The 14510-nt window shown below is 43.4% G+C and overlaps 1 long non-coding RNA gene across 1 annotated transcript; it reads left to right on the top strand.

Moving 5' to 3' along the window:
• Window positions 1-3264: 3264 nt before the first annotated feature.
• Window positions 3265-12744, top strand: LOC134298878 (uncharacterized). The gene is made up of 2 exons (XR_010005992.1): window positions 3265-5743; window positions 9741-12744. It is a non-coding gene; the product is annotated as an uncharacterized LOC134298878 (long non-coding RNA).
• Window positions 12745-14510: the final 1766 nt, after the last annotated feature.

The following is a 14510-nucleotide window of genomic DNA, read 5'->3' as shown; positions in this document are numbered from 1 at the left end:
TAGATAGAGAATCGAAGCGGTTCAGAGCTGGAGGGAACGGCTATTGTGCCGATTCGGAGCCAGTCTTTGCCGGAGAAGCTGCGCGGAATCCGGTGGGATTTATTCCCTCGTCGGTGGAAAGGATCGGAGCCGAGGGAGGTTCGTTTTGAGGAAACAAGGCGAGATTAGCCAGATCTGTCGGAGGATTAGGGCGCCGCCCGCCAAAGCCTCTGGCTTGGATCTCGGGCGTTTTGAATAAATAAATAAACCCCAGCGAGAGAAAGCGAGGGGACAAGGCTGACGCCACCACAGGTGTCTAATGTCTCTGTGGGCCTCTGAATGCTGTTTTCACGCGTGGACCTATTGGTCTAAGAGATGTGGGATGGTCCCACCAGTGCCATCCCAGGCTGGAAGAATGGGCTTGGGTTGGATGGTCCTGGTGGTCTCTTCCAATTATATGAATCTATGATTTTAAAGGAGTCCCGTTGAATCATACCTAAGAGGACTCATATCATTTGATTTCATACTGGTTTGATGGAAAGTCTCCAACGAACCCCAAGTGCCATTGGTTGTATTTTAGAGGAAGGAACTGGTCAAACCACCTCTGACTGACTGCTTTCCTCCTTTCTGTTGAAATTGTCCACATGCTTGTGGATTTCAATGGCCTCTCTGTGTAATCTGACATGATGAAACGTCAGGAGAGAATGCTTCTGGAACATGGTCATACAGCTCGGAAAACTCACAGCAACCCAGTTCAGGCCCGTATCCAGGATTTTGATTTGGGCGTGAGTGGTGCTGGGATTTTGGTTGGGGGGGGGGGGGAGGCTGAGTCTGGGTGGGAGAGGATCTACCCTAGCAAACCTTTGGTATGTTATCCCAATACCCCCATGCATATGGGATATATTGAGCATGGTGATCAGATCATGATATGAATAAACAGAACAGTTTAAATAATAAATGTAAGGCCTTCTCATGGACCACTCTGAGAATTTCGGGGGGGAGGGCTGAAGCCCCTCAAGCCCCCCCCCTACATGCCTGAATCCCGTGATTCCAGCCATGAAAGCCTTAGACAACACACCTGTGACTATTACCTGCCTATGAAATTCACGGAGGTCTCCATAAGCCAAAAGTGACTTATATATACACAACGTTGTATACACACACTGATCTCTGTGTTTACAAAAATCTTTGCTGTAGGCATTATTTCAGACTGGCACACCACTTCTGAATATTCCTTGTCTAAGAAAACCCTATGAGAAGTAAGGAGTCTGGGACATTAAGGCACTCATAGGCACAATTTAATACTTATTAGCAGAAACGCTTTTTTGTTCTCCAACAAGCTGTCTTATGGCATTTCCTAAAACATAGACGTTGTTTTAAGGGGACAGCTGTGAGGGTGGGCGAATTATTGGATTGTTTTTAATGTTGTGAGTCGCTTTGAGTCTCGTTTAAGAGAGGAAAGCACGGTATAAATGATCATCATCGTTGTGTTGTCGAAGGCTTTCAAGGCCGGAATCACTGAGTTGATGTGAGTTTTCCGGGCGGTATGGCCATGTTTCAGAAGCATTCTCTCCTGACGTTTCACCTGCATCTATGGCAGACATCCCCAGCAGTTGTGAGTCCTGCTGGAAACAGGCATGGGGGGGGGGGGGCTTGAGGGGCTTCAGCTCACCCCCCCCCCCCGAAATTCTCAGGGTGGTCCTGAGAAGGCCTTACATTTATTATTTAAACTGTAATGGGGGTATTGGGATAACGATACCAAAGGTTTGCTAGGGTAGATCCTCTCTCACTCAGACTCAGCCCCCCTCCCAACGAAAATCCCAGCCCCCCCTCCCCCCCATCAAAATCCTGGCTAGGGGCCTGGCTGGAAACTAGGCAAGCGGGGTTTATAAATCTGTGGAAGGTCCAGGGTGGGAGAAAAAACTATTGTCTGTTGGAGGCAGGCGTGAATGTTGCCATTGATCACCTTGATTAAGATCGAAAGGCCTTGGAGCTTCAAGGCCTGGCTGATTACTGCCTGGGTGAATCCTTTGTTGGGAGGTGTTAGCTGTTCCCGATTGTTTCATGTCTGGAATTCCCCTGTTTTCAGTGTGAACAATTTCAACAGAAAGGAGGAAACCATGAAAATGAACGAAATCTGGCTACCAGTATTTAAAAAAACTTCTGGAATCATGACAGTAAATAAAGAGCAACACTCTGAAAACAGGTAATGCTAATCACCTTGATTAGCACTGAAAAGCCTTGCAGCTTCAAAGCCTAGCTATGACCTGCCTGAGGGAATCCTGTGTTGGGAGGTGTTACCTGGCCCTGATTATTTTTTGTCTGGAATTCCCGTTTTCTGAGTGTTGCTCTTTATTTACTGTCCTGATTTTAGATTTTTTTTAATACTGGGAACCAGATTTCGTTCATTTTCACGGTTTCCTCATTGTTGCTGTTAGGATGAGTGGCATGCTTTCCTCATGGCGGTTGGGATATTTAACCTTCTCCCCAGTCTGTTTCGTTTCTCTTTGGAAACAAGAAATTGTCCAGTGTTAGTGTTTATGATGGACGCTTCCACGTTTTCTATTCTCCAGTGGAGGCGGTGGGATATGGGAGATTAAAGGTGCATCTACACCAGGCATGGGCAAACTAAGGCCCTGGGCGGAAGCGGCCCCCTGGAAGCTTACCTCAGGCCCTCCTTATTTTCCCTTTCCTCTTGGCATAAGGACATGGTGGCCCACTGCGTCTTATGCCAAAAAGATGGGGAAGGATGGCACCTAGCAGCAGAGAGCTCTCTGGAGTGCTCTTAGCCACTGTGTGTCTCACTCTCCTCCCAGGATATATAGACAGTAAAGCAACCTCATTCCCAGCATAATGTCAAGAGGACAGCCCGAGGATTGGGGAGGAGGATGGGGCAGTTGCTGCGTGTTCCACCTTTGAGCATGAGGATGGGATGAGCAGCCCCATACTTAAGCTCTGAGGACAACCCGAGGATGACCCAGGCCCTGCCCTGGCCCCTCCTGGCCCCATCCTTTCCTGGGCCCTCCCCACTCAGCGTGTGTCCGGCCCTCCTCCCTTATGGTCTGGCCCTCCCAGTCAGGCCCACAATGCGGCCCCAAGGCAAAAAAGTTTTCCCATGCCTGATCTACACTGTAGAATGGATGAGGTTTGACAACAGCTTAACTGCCAGGGCTCAATGCTGGGGAATCCTAGGAGTTGTCCTTTTGGAAAGTCCCCCCCCCCCCTTTTTTTTTTTTTTTGCCAAACGTGTCTCATCAAAACACAGCCCACAGGAATCCATAACACTGAGACAAGGCAGTAAAGTGGTGTCAAGATACACTAAATCTACAGTGTAGATGTACCCTAAGAGTGGGTGAAAATCTCACTTCTGGAGAAAGGACGGGACACAGGAACAATTTCCACCTGCAATTCTTCTGTGAATAAACTGCCCAGAAAGGAACTGCAATCGCTTTCAAAGCACAGTCTCTAGACGTGTCTCTACAATTGAGCCACATGGCAGGCACTGGAAATGTGTGCAGAAATGTGCAGCCTTACTGGCTTGTTGCAAGTCTGGAAACCTGTTTTTTCCTTATCTGGCTTGGCCCTTTCTTAAGAGGCACTTACCTTGAACCACATGAATTAGACAGGGCTAAAAACCAGAGAGCATTCTCTCCATAACAAGGCACCTTTGGCCTCCCAAAGACAGAAGAGTTCAGGGATGTTTCTCCTACAACCTTAAGTGGATGTAATAAAAGATTAGTGTCAAATTGCATGGATATCCCATCTTCTGTTAATGATCAGCAATGTCTTTCTTTTCAAAGCAAGAGCTGGAAGAGACTACAAGAGTTGGACGGTGGTGCCTCATCTAGAAGAAAAAGAAAAAAGGGATTCCTTTCGAAGGTGCATCTACACTGGAGAATGAATGCAGTTTGACACCACTTGAACTGCCACGTCTCAATGCTATGGAATCATGGGAGATGTAGTTTTAGAAGGTCTTTAGCCTTCTCTGAGAAAGGGTCACTGCCAAGTACTCTGTGGGTCAAGAAGGACAAGGTCAAATTTACCCCTGTGGGATATCATCCTGGACTACACAAGTCTCTATTAGTTATGTAGTGGATAGGTTAGAATGAGGGAAACCTCTCTCTCTATTCCAAGCATGCCTAGATAGGTCTTTGCTGGTTTCTCTCTTCCTTCCTCTTTACATCCACGCCTCACATTGTTGATATAGTAATGTGAACCTCTTTAGGGATGAGGTAACTTCTTCTATTTAGATTGGAATGTTAATTGCCCCAAAAGGCTCGGACCATGCGGTCAGCAGCCATATCTCTTCCTCCTTTGTCTTCTATCTAAGAAGGACACATTTTGCCCACTCTCCTGGCAAAATGTAGCTATTTAGATATTTTTGTTATTTTTCACCTTCTTACCATCCTTAGATGCTAGCTTAGAGAACTAGTTAGCTCCAAAACCTTTTCTAGCCACAATGGATTTCTTTTTACCTCAATAAATGCTTTTTGAACTTTTAAGGAGACTTCACAATCTTTTGCCATCCTAAGAACAAAGGCTTCTCCAACCTCACCACACATAAGTTTCTGCTGCTTGTAAAGTGTGCTTCTGCCACTCTGCTGTATTTTTGAGGAATCACCCCCGAAAGAGGGTTATTTTTTTGAGTCTAACCGCTCATAGATTCCCAACAACCCTGAAAACAGATCTTTGTGGGGTTCACACATGAAAATCACCCTCACCTCAAGGATAACAATAAATAAATGATCATGTTAATTATTGTTACTGGGCCTCTCTTCAGGGCTGGGATACAACATAATTAAAACACATAGGTAAAACAGAAGGCCGTTAAATTACATCTATTAAAAGACATAAAGATTAAACGCATTCAAACTATAGGAGGACTCTGTGCCATTTGTTTGAGCCTCCTTGAGCCTGGTTTTAGGGGACAGGCGGGGTATAAATAAGGATAACAACAATAGCACGAACAACTTGATAAACAGAATAATCTACTGCTATCTTTCCTTTTGGGTTGTTGTGAGTTTTCCGGGCTGTATGGTCATGTTCCAGAAGCATTCTCTCCTGACCTTTCACCCACATCACCCACCTTTCACAATCTTAAAGGTTGTGAGGCCTGTTGGAAACCAGGCAACTGGGGTTTATATCTGTGGAATGTCCAGAGTGGGAGAAAGAACTCTTGTCTGCTTGAGGCAAGTGTGAATGTTGCAATTGGCCAACTTGATTAGCATTGAATGGCCTTGCAGCTTCAAAGCCTCACTTTTTTCTGTCTGGGGGGAATCCTTTGTTGGGAGGTGTTAGCTGGCCCTGATTGTTTCATGTCTGGAATTCCTTAGTTTTCTGAGTGGTGTTTTTTATTTACCACTCAGAAAACAGAGGAACTATTTATCTTTCCTTTTCCATTGCTCTTTTTTCCTCCTCCTCTCCTTTCTCCTTCTACTTGCAAGAGGCTTCCTTGGAGTCTGATTTACACCCCTTTCCGCATATGGCCTATGGGTGGAGTGCCGGGAATTCACTGTGAAATTTCCCAAGAGTCCAGTCCTCTCCCCTCACACTCCAAAGGTCATAAACAGAGAAGGCAGTGGGCCTGGGAGCCTTTGAAATTATTTCACCCATAGGATACTTCTGTTCTCCAGACAGAAGTCGCATTTCATTCCACCCCAACTGCAGGACTACAGCCTTTGCCGCTTGCTTCCCACACAGGACAAAGAACATCCAGAAGAAAAGAAGTTGAGCAGCAGGAGATTACATACCCAAAAGACACCAGGTAGTACCTTCTGCTCTTGGAAAGTAACCAGGGTTAGCTCTGGGTTGTCGATAGCTTTCATAGTGGAATCACTGGGTTGTTGTGCATTTTCCGGGTTGTATGGCCATGTTCCAGAAGCACTCTCTCCTGGCATTTTGCCCACATCTATGGCAGGCGTCCTCAGAGGTTGTGAGGTATATTGTAAAACTAAGTAAGGGAGTTTTGTGGAAGGTCCAGGGTGGGAGAAAGGACTCTTGTCTGTTGGAGACCAGTGTGAATGTTGTAATTAATCACCTTCATTAGCATTAATGGCCTTGCAAGCTTCATTAAGGTGAAGATACATCCAGGGCAAAACATCAGGAGAGAATGTTTCAGGAACATGACCATACAGCAAGGAAAATGCACAGCAACCCAGGGTTAGCACTGGTTAATGCTTGGATGGTAGGCCATCAATGAATACCTGGCACTGTACTAGGCTATATAGAGGAATGAACAAAACCACCTCTTAGTACAGGCAGTCCTCCAGTTACAAATAATAATAATAATAATAATAATAATAATAATAATAATAATAATACTTTATTTATACCCCGCCACCATTTCCCCAACGGGGACTCGGGGCGGCTTTCATGGGGCAGTGCCCAGAACAATACAATGTAACAAAATATAAAACAACATATCATAACACAATTAAAATACAATAAATAATAATGTACAGTACAACACGAGATCAGAAAAGCAATATAACATGGGCAGGCCGCATGAACACTAAGCTAAAACTCGGGGTGGGAAAGAGATAAGAATAAAAACCACGGGGAACAGAGACATAAGATAGTAGAACAGTCTATAGATGTTGGGGGGAGTAACAAAAGAAGTATATGACAGCTACTCTCCAAAAGCGCAACGGAAGAGCCACGTTTTTAAATCTTTCCTAAAGGCTAATAAGGTGGGTGCTTGCCTGATTTCAATGGGCAGTGAGTTCCATAATTGGGGGGCCACAGCAGAAAAGGCAGAAAAACGGGAAAGGAAATTCACTCCTGAAAGACATTTGGTTTTAAGTTGCTATTCAGTCCTGGGATTTGTAGTTTGATAAGGCAGCAGCATTCATTGGGGGAGAAGGCTAAATACTCTGTAAAACCACAACCTCTATGCTTCCATAGCATTAAGCAGTAACATTTAAAGTGGTGTCAAACTGCATACATTGTAAGGTGTAGATGCACTCAGGGCCTCTCCCTCCAGACCTGGGCCCTGGCAGGGGTTAAGGTAGAGGCATGATTCCCAGTAAGGGCAAAGCCCCTGATCAATTAAATGCTGTTCCGTTGATGTCAGTTTCCCTCATTAACATGGGATTTATTACCACCTCTTGACTCCCAACAGAAACAGCAATGTGCATTTTCCAGGTGCAGGTTAAAGCGCACTGCAGAAATATGTGTCTCTGGCTGGTTCTACACTGCCCTATATCCCAGGATCTGATCCCGGATTATCTGCATAGCCCAGATAATCTGGCAGTGTAGATTCATATAACCCAGTTCAAGGACAATGCTCTGTGATCAAATCCTGGAATATAGGGCAGTGCAGATCCAGCCTTGATCAATCTAGGTAATTGTTACAGATTTTATAACTAATATTTCCTCCCATCCCTAAAATTCTATCATAAAACTTCATTTGTACATTTTGAAAGACAGAATGCTTCAGTTAACAAACTTCTAAACCAGTGAAACTCCTTTTATGACTGGCAACACTTTCCTCCCATCTCTGGCTGCTGAAAGTGATTTTTAAAGCAACACTGACATTGGAACAAGGGTCTAAATACCCTAAAGCAGTGTTTCACAAACTCTGTTCATCCAGATACTTTGGACTTCAGTTCCCACAGTTCCTAACAACTGGTAAAATAACTGGGATTTCTGGGAGCTGAAGTCCAAAACACCTGGAGGAGCACAGTTTGTGAAACACTGCTGCCCTAAAGGCATCACATCCTGTCGGATCTTGGAAGCTAAGCAGAGTCAGCCCATGGTTCATGGAATTATAGGAGTTATAGTTTTACAAAGTGTTTAGACTTCTCTTCCAAAGAGGGTTGATGCCCATGATTCCATAACATTGAGCCATGACAGTTATAGTGATGGGAAACTGCATTAATTATACAGTAGAGATGGACCCTAACGCATATGCAGAACATCTTCTCATCCAAATTGTTTTGAGAACCTTTCAACAGCTTCATTTTTTAAAAAACAAATGTTCTTATTTTGTTCATGATATTCCACATTCTATGACACAGAGGGTGGGATAGTTTTCTATGACTGGGGCAGGAAGAAGATATTTTATGTCGTGGAAAGACCTTTTTTTTTTTTTTAATAAACCAGGAAGTAAATTCAGGGTGATACAATAGAAATATTTTTTTTTTCCTTTTTAGAGAAAGTTTTAAAAATTGAGGAGGAGGCCAGAGTGGGGTATGTGCAGCACTTCATGGTCCCTGGGTGATGGCTACAAACAATGCAGATCCCAGTCACCGGTAGTTGCCCAGATGAGACTTCCATAGTCTCCACCCCCAATTTATACACTGCTGGTTTCTCAGGGAGCTTGAAAATCAAAGCATCCGCAATTCTTCTTGGATGCTGCTAGCATCCTGCTGTTTTCTTTATCCTCTGTTAAGAACTAAAGCCCCACTACATCCAGTGGGGTTTACTCTCATGTAATTGTACCTAGGATTGTTTCCTTAATGATTTAATTTGTTCAACGCAATAGTTTTTTAAGAAATAACCTTGGGGAATGAGGTTAATATTTTCCATGAGTCTTAGGACTACTGTTTAGTAAGAACTTGCCTTGGAAACATGTGCTGAAAAACAACTTCTTGCAAATGGAGGCTCAGAGCCATTGTTGAGGAATGACAGGAGCTGCAATTCAACATGATTTCCAACTCTGAACCAAAAGGATTTCAGTAGAGCAGAGTTGATAAGATCACACAGTGAACTCTTGGTGTCTGAGGGAGTTTGGCATTCATGGCTATCAAAATCCATGGATGCCCAAGTCCCAATATATACAATGATGTAATAAGATAGTGTTCCTTATATAAAAATGGCAAAATCAAACTTCCCTTTTTGGATTTATAAAAACTCTTTTAAGGAATTGAGTATATTAGGCCATAGATGGTGAATGTGTAGATATGGATCAATTGAAATGCTAAGATTCTCCTTGGTAATCTGTCTTGTTTCTTCCAGAGCTTCCTAAGTGTGTGTGTGTGACAGATGCTAGACTCATCACCTTATTTCCGACTGACAATTCATGCTGTCTGCTTTCCTGCTTTGACTTTGCTTTTGCACATATGCCATGTTAAGACCACCTGTCACTCTTAAACGGCTTAAGCAGGCTGTTGATTCTACAATGCCTAGGCAAATTGTGTGAATACACCTTCAAGATGCCTATTGATTTATGGCAACTCCATGAATTTTATAGGGTTTCCTTAATCAAGAGGTGATTTTGCCAATTTATAGCCTACAGCATCTGGGATTTGTTGGTGGTCTCTCGTCCAAGTACAAACCCTGCTTAGCTTCTACACTTGAGGATCTTATCTAGTTCTTTCACAGCTGTCCACCCAGATCCTAGTCCTCTGATTTTTTTTACTTTGATTTCCATTTTGAGAGATCAGAGAAATTGTTAAGACAACATAGAGAACGTTTCTGGATATTTTGATGTTTTTATCAATCACTTTCAAATTATGTAAATCATCTGTGGTCATTTTTCTTTTCTTTTCGTAATGTTCAGTTAACTTTGCTTTTGCACTTTCCTAACTTCCCTTAGTAGTTGTTCCAAGACTTTGCTGTTTTCTGCTGGCAGTACAACTTCTGCATATCTTAAATGGTTAGGAGTCCTTTTTCCAGTTTTCGTGCTTCTTACTCTGAGTCTAATCATGCTTTCCATATTTTCTCTACCCTACTATTGCTGCTATCCAGTAGCTGTTTGTTACATTCATTCTGGCTATTCAGCAAAAACACTAACAGCAGCATATTCTCTTGCTTTACAGAGCAATTGCTTTGCAATTCCATCATGACAGAGATGTAGTACCAAGGTGAGAAGTTTTGCAGATTTCTCCTAGATTCTTGGACTTCTGGCACCTCTTCTGATTCTCTTCTGGCTTCTTCTCCATACCCTCCAACAATTTCAATTTGACAGGGACAGCCCAAAATAAACATCTACTGTCTCACTTTTTGAGCTGCTTATATGTCCCAGTTCCTCCAGTCCTCCCACTTTCTACCTTTATCCCTGTCTTACTTTCATTGCTGTAAATAGTTTTCACAATGCAAACGTAGTCATAACGAACCCTCTGATTATTTCCAAGTGTATGAAAAGGAGAAACTTCTTCATGGTCACATCTCTCTTTACAATTGTCTTTGTAATGGTTAATCTGATAATTTTTTTTGCAGCCCATCCCCTTCCAGAACCAAACCACAACCTGATATTTAAACATAATCAGTCTTTTCTGATTCAAGTCAATAGTAAAAGATCAAGTTTTCCCCACTTTACACACTAACTTTTCCCTTATCTGTTTTGGTTTCAAGAACAAAACACATTAATGGTTTCTTCACAGAGAACCTCTCCAGAGGTCCTGAAAAAGTATGAGGGTGGGTCAATTTTTTTGCCTCCTGTGTAATAAAAACATTATGAATGAACATATAAGTTGCTACAGATCATAGTCTGAACTGTTCTCTACACAAAACTACCATCCAACATACTCAGCACCAATTTGTACACATTTGCACCATCATTTAACCCAGGCATCAAAACAATTTTGGAAAGATTCAGGGGTTTGCTTTATGACCCATGATTTTAAAGCTGTTTTAACGTTATTCAAATCATTGAATCTGAAACCATGTAGGCTATCTTTTTGGATCTCTGAAAGAATGGTAGTATTGTGTAGAGGATAGTTCAGGCTACGATCTGTAGCAACTTCTGCTGCTATATGTTCATTCAAGACAAACTCCAACTTTTAGCACAGCACCACACGTACGATGTTATAGGCATCACTGAAACCTGGTGGGATGGCTCCCATCACTGGAATGCGGCCATTGAGGGCTATAACCTCTTTCACAGAAATAGAACAAAGGGGAGAGGAGGGAGAGTAGCTTTATATGTCAAAAACAGTTACGTTGCAGAAGAAATGCAAGACTGTAATCCGGGAAACCAGCTTGAAAGCATCTGGATAAGAATCAAGGGAATTGGGACTCAAAAAGATCTCATCGTGGGTGTCTACTACAGACCTCCGAGTCAGGATGAAGGACTTGAAGAAGCCTTCTGTCAACAGCAGACCAAACAGGCACAAAGAAGATATATAGTAGTCATGGGCAATTTCAACTATCCTGATATCTGCTGGAAAACAAACTCGGCCAAAAGTACAAAGTCCAACAAATTCCTCACTTGCCTTGCAGACAATTTTATGGTCCAGAAGGTAGAAGAGGCAACAAGGGGATCTGCTACTCTTGATCTAATCTTAACAAATGTGGAAGACCTGATCAATACAGTCGAAGTGGTCGGATCCTTAGAAGCAAGTGACCATGTGCTCCTGCAATTTGAGATACAAAGGAAGGCTGAAACTGAGACAAGTCAAACACGCATTCTGGACTTTAAGAGAGCTGACTTCCAAAAAATGAAGGAAATAATGAGCGGAATTCCATGGATGCCAATATTAAAAGACAAGGGAGTTAAGGATGGATGGGTGAAATAAAAAGTAAAAGTGAAATACTCAAGGCGCAAATGCAAACAGTGCCAACAAAGAAAAAAAAAGATAAGTGCGAAGAAGCCAGAATGGATGTCCAAAGAACTTCTAACCAGGCTAAGACTCAAAAGAGACATGCACAAGAAGTGGAAAAGGGGAGAAATCATCAAAGAAGAATTCAAACGTATAGCCAACTCCTGTAGAGAAAAGGTTCACAAGGCTAAAGTGCAAAATGAGCTCAGGCTTGCCAGGGACATTAAAAACAACAAAAAAGACTTTTTTGCTTACGTTGGTAGAAAAAGGAAGAACAAGGAGGCAATAGGGCCTCTGCGAGGAGAAGATGGGGTGATGGTGACAAGAAACAGGGAGAAGGCAGAACTACTTAATGCCTTCTTTGCCTCGGTCTTCTCATAAAAAGAAAGCCATCTTCAACCTCAGAAACATGGAATGGATGAAGAATTAGGGGAAATCTAACCCCAAATAGGGAAAAAAGTTGTCCAGGAACACCTGGCCTCTCTAAACGAATTCAAGTCCCCAGGGCCAGATCAGCTATATCCAAGAGTATTTAAGGAACTAGCTGAGGTTATTTTAGAACCACTGGCAATTATATTTGAGAGTTCTTGGAGAACAGGAGAAGTCCCAGCAGATTGGAGGAGGGCGAATGTGGTCCCTATCTTCTGTAAAAGATCATTAAGGAAGTGGTCTGCGAACATTTAGAAACAAATGCGGTCATTGCTAACAGCCAACATGGATTTACCAAAAACAAGTCATGCCAGACTAATCTGATCTCTTTTTTCTTCGATAGAGTTATGAGTTGGGCTGATACAGGGTGTAGCATACCTGGATTTCAGTAAGGCTGTAACGGAAAGCCTTATTTTATTGGGGATTTTTGTCTGTTATTTAATGTTGATTCAGTGGTAAAGGTGGGCAGGAGTTAGCTACTGCTGATTGGCTATGTGTCACCATGGTAACATAGCTGCTTCTGTAGAAATGTAACTATTTCGAAGCTAGCACGAAAGGGGTGGAGCTAGCTGGATGAAAAAGGAGGGAATGTTTTAAAAAGAGTCAGTTAGTGAAGTTCTCTAGCCGGTGAGCTAGAAAGAAGATGTCTGAAGTCAGTTAGGTTTAAGTTTTCCAGTGAGGTAGAGCTGAGGAAAAGGAATACTGTTGAGACAAAGTTTCAGTCAAGTGGTTGATGTTAAAGAATGAAAGATATTATCGATAGTATGTACAAATGAAACTGAAGAAGTAAACCTTTGCAACAAGTTATGGTTTTTGGACTAAAGAAACCATAAATAAATAATTCTTTGTTTTTAGTAAAGATGGTGTTCCTGAGTGGTGAATTGCTTTACCTAAAGTCAGCGGAAAATTTGTCTCACATACTTCCCCTCAGTGTCACATCATCTCATACATGCACACACACAGACTCAAGTGTTTATAGCTGGCAGTGGCTGGGATCCTGAAAGAAGGATTGCCCCCTGCCATAGTGGGATTTAAGAGATCCCATATTAAAAAGACGTGTCAAAGGTGTGGGATATTAAGAAGAAGATTCCCTTAGCCTAAATGTAAAGGGCTTTGGGCAGGGTGTCCCACATTCAATAGTGGCAGTGGGTGGGATCTTGAAAGAGAGATTTCCCCCTGCCTGTTTGAGAAGCCACTCTTGTGCCTTTTTTTTTTGAAGTGAGCCTTGCAAAACCCAAAGGATGCTCACCAATGTGTCTCCTTCATCTTGAAAAGAAGTGACGAGTGGAGTGCCGCAGGGTTCCATCCTGGGCCGGGTTCTGTTCAACATCTTTATTAACGACTTAGACGAAGGGTTAGAAGGCACGATCATCAAGTTTGCAGATGACACCAAACTGGGAGGGATAGCTAACACTCCAGAAGACAGAAGCAGAATTCAAAACGATCTTAACAGACTAGAGAGATGGGCCGAAACTAACAAAATGAAGGTCAACAGGAACAAATGCAAGATATTTCACTTTGGCAGAAAAAATGGAATGCAAAGATACAGAATAGGGGACGCCTGGCTTGACAGCAGTACGTGTGAAAAAGATCTTGGAGTCTTCATGGACAACAAGTTAAACATGAGCCAACAATGCGATGTGGCTGCTAAAAAAGCCAATGGGATTCTGGTCTGCATAATCAGGGGTATAGTGTCTAGATCCAGGGAAGTCATGCTACCCCTCTATTCTGCCTTGGTCAGACCACACCTGGAATACTGCGTCCAATTCTGGGCACCGCAATTGAAGGGAGATGTTTACAAGCTGGAAAGCTTCCAGAGGAGGGCAACTAAAATGATTAAGGGTCTGGAGAACAAGCCCTATGAGGAGTGGCTTAAGGAGCTGGGCATGTTTAGCCTGCAGAAGAGAAGGCTGAGAGGAGACATGATAGCCATGTACAAATACATGAAGGGAAGTCATAGGGAGGAAGGAGCAAGCTTGATTTCTGATGCCCTGCAGAGTAGGATGCAGGCCCGGTCCAACATTGAAGCGGCTGAAGCCGCCGCTTGGGGTGCACATTGAAGCGGGGCGCTGTCAAGGAGGAGGCAGCCCAGAACGGAAGTCCTTCCTGGCTGGGCTCGGGGAGAGAGAGGGAGGGAGGGTTTATATATCTGTGGAATGTCCAGGGTGGAAGAACAAACTCTTGCCTGTTGGAGGCAAGTGGCCACCTTGATTAGCATTGAATAGCCTTGCAGTTTCAAAACCTGGCTGATTCCTGCCTGGGGGATCCTTTGTTGGGAGGTGTTAGCTGGCCTTGATTGTTTCATGTCTGGAATTCCCCTGTTTCTTTTTTTTACTGTCCTGATTTTATTTATTTATTTATTTCCCATACTTGTGTCCCGCCTTTTCACCCCGAAGAGGATTCAGGGTGGCCTCACAACTGGCAACAACTCGATGCCTGATTGGTTTGGCGGGGGGCGGGGGGCGGCAATACTTGAAAATTTCCTTGGGCCGGCCCTGCTAGGACATGGAACAATGGCTTCAAACTACAGGAAAGGAGATTCCACCTGAACATCAGGAAGAACTTCCTCACTGTGAGAGCAGTTCGGCAGGGGAACTCTCTCCCCCGGACTGTGGTGGA

The sequence above is a fragment of the Anolis carolinensis genome, chromosome 1 (assembly GCF_035594765.1).
Source record: "Anolis carolinensis isolate JA03-04 chromosome 1, rAnoCar3.1.pri, whole genome shotgun sequence".
Taxonomy (NCBI): Eukaryota; Metazoa; Chordata; class Lepidosauria; order Squamata; family Dactyloidae; genus Anolis; species Anolis carolinensis.
Note: the sequence above shows the minus strand (reverse complement) of the source record. Positions and strands in the feature narration are given on the sequence as shown.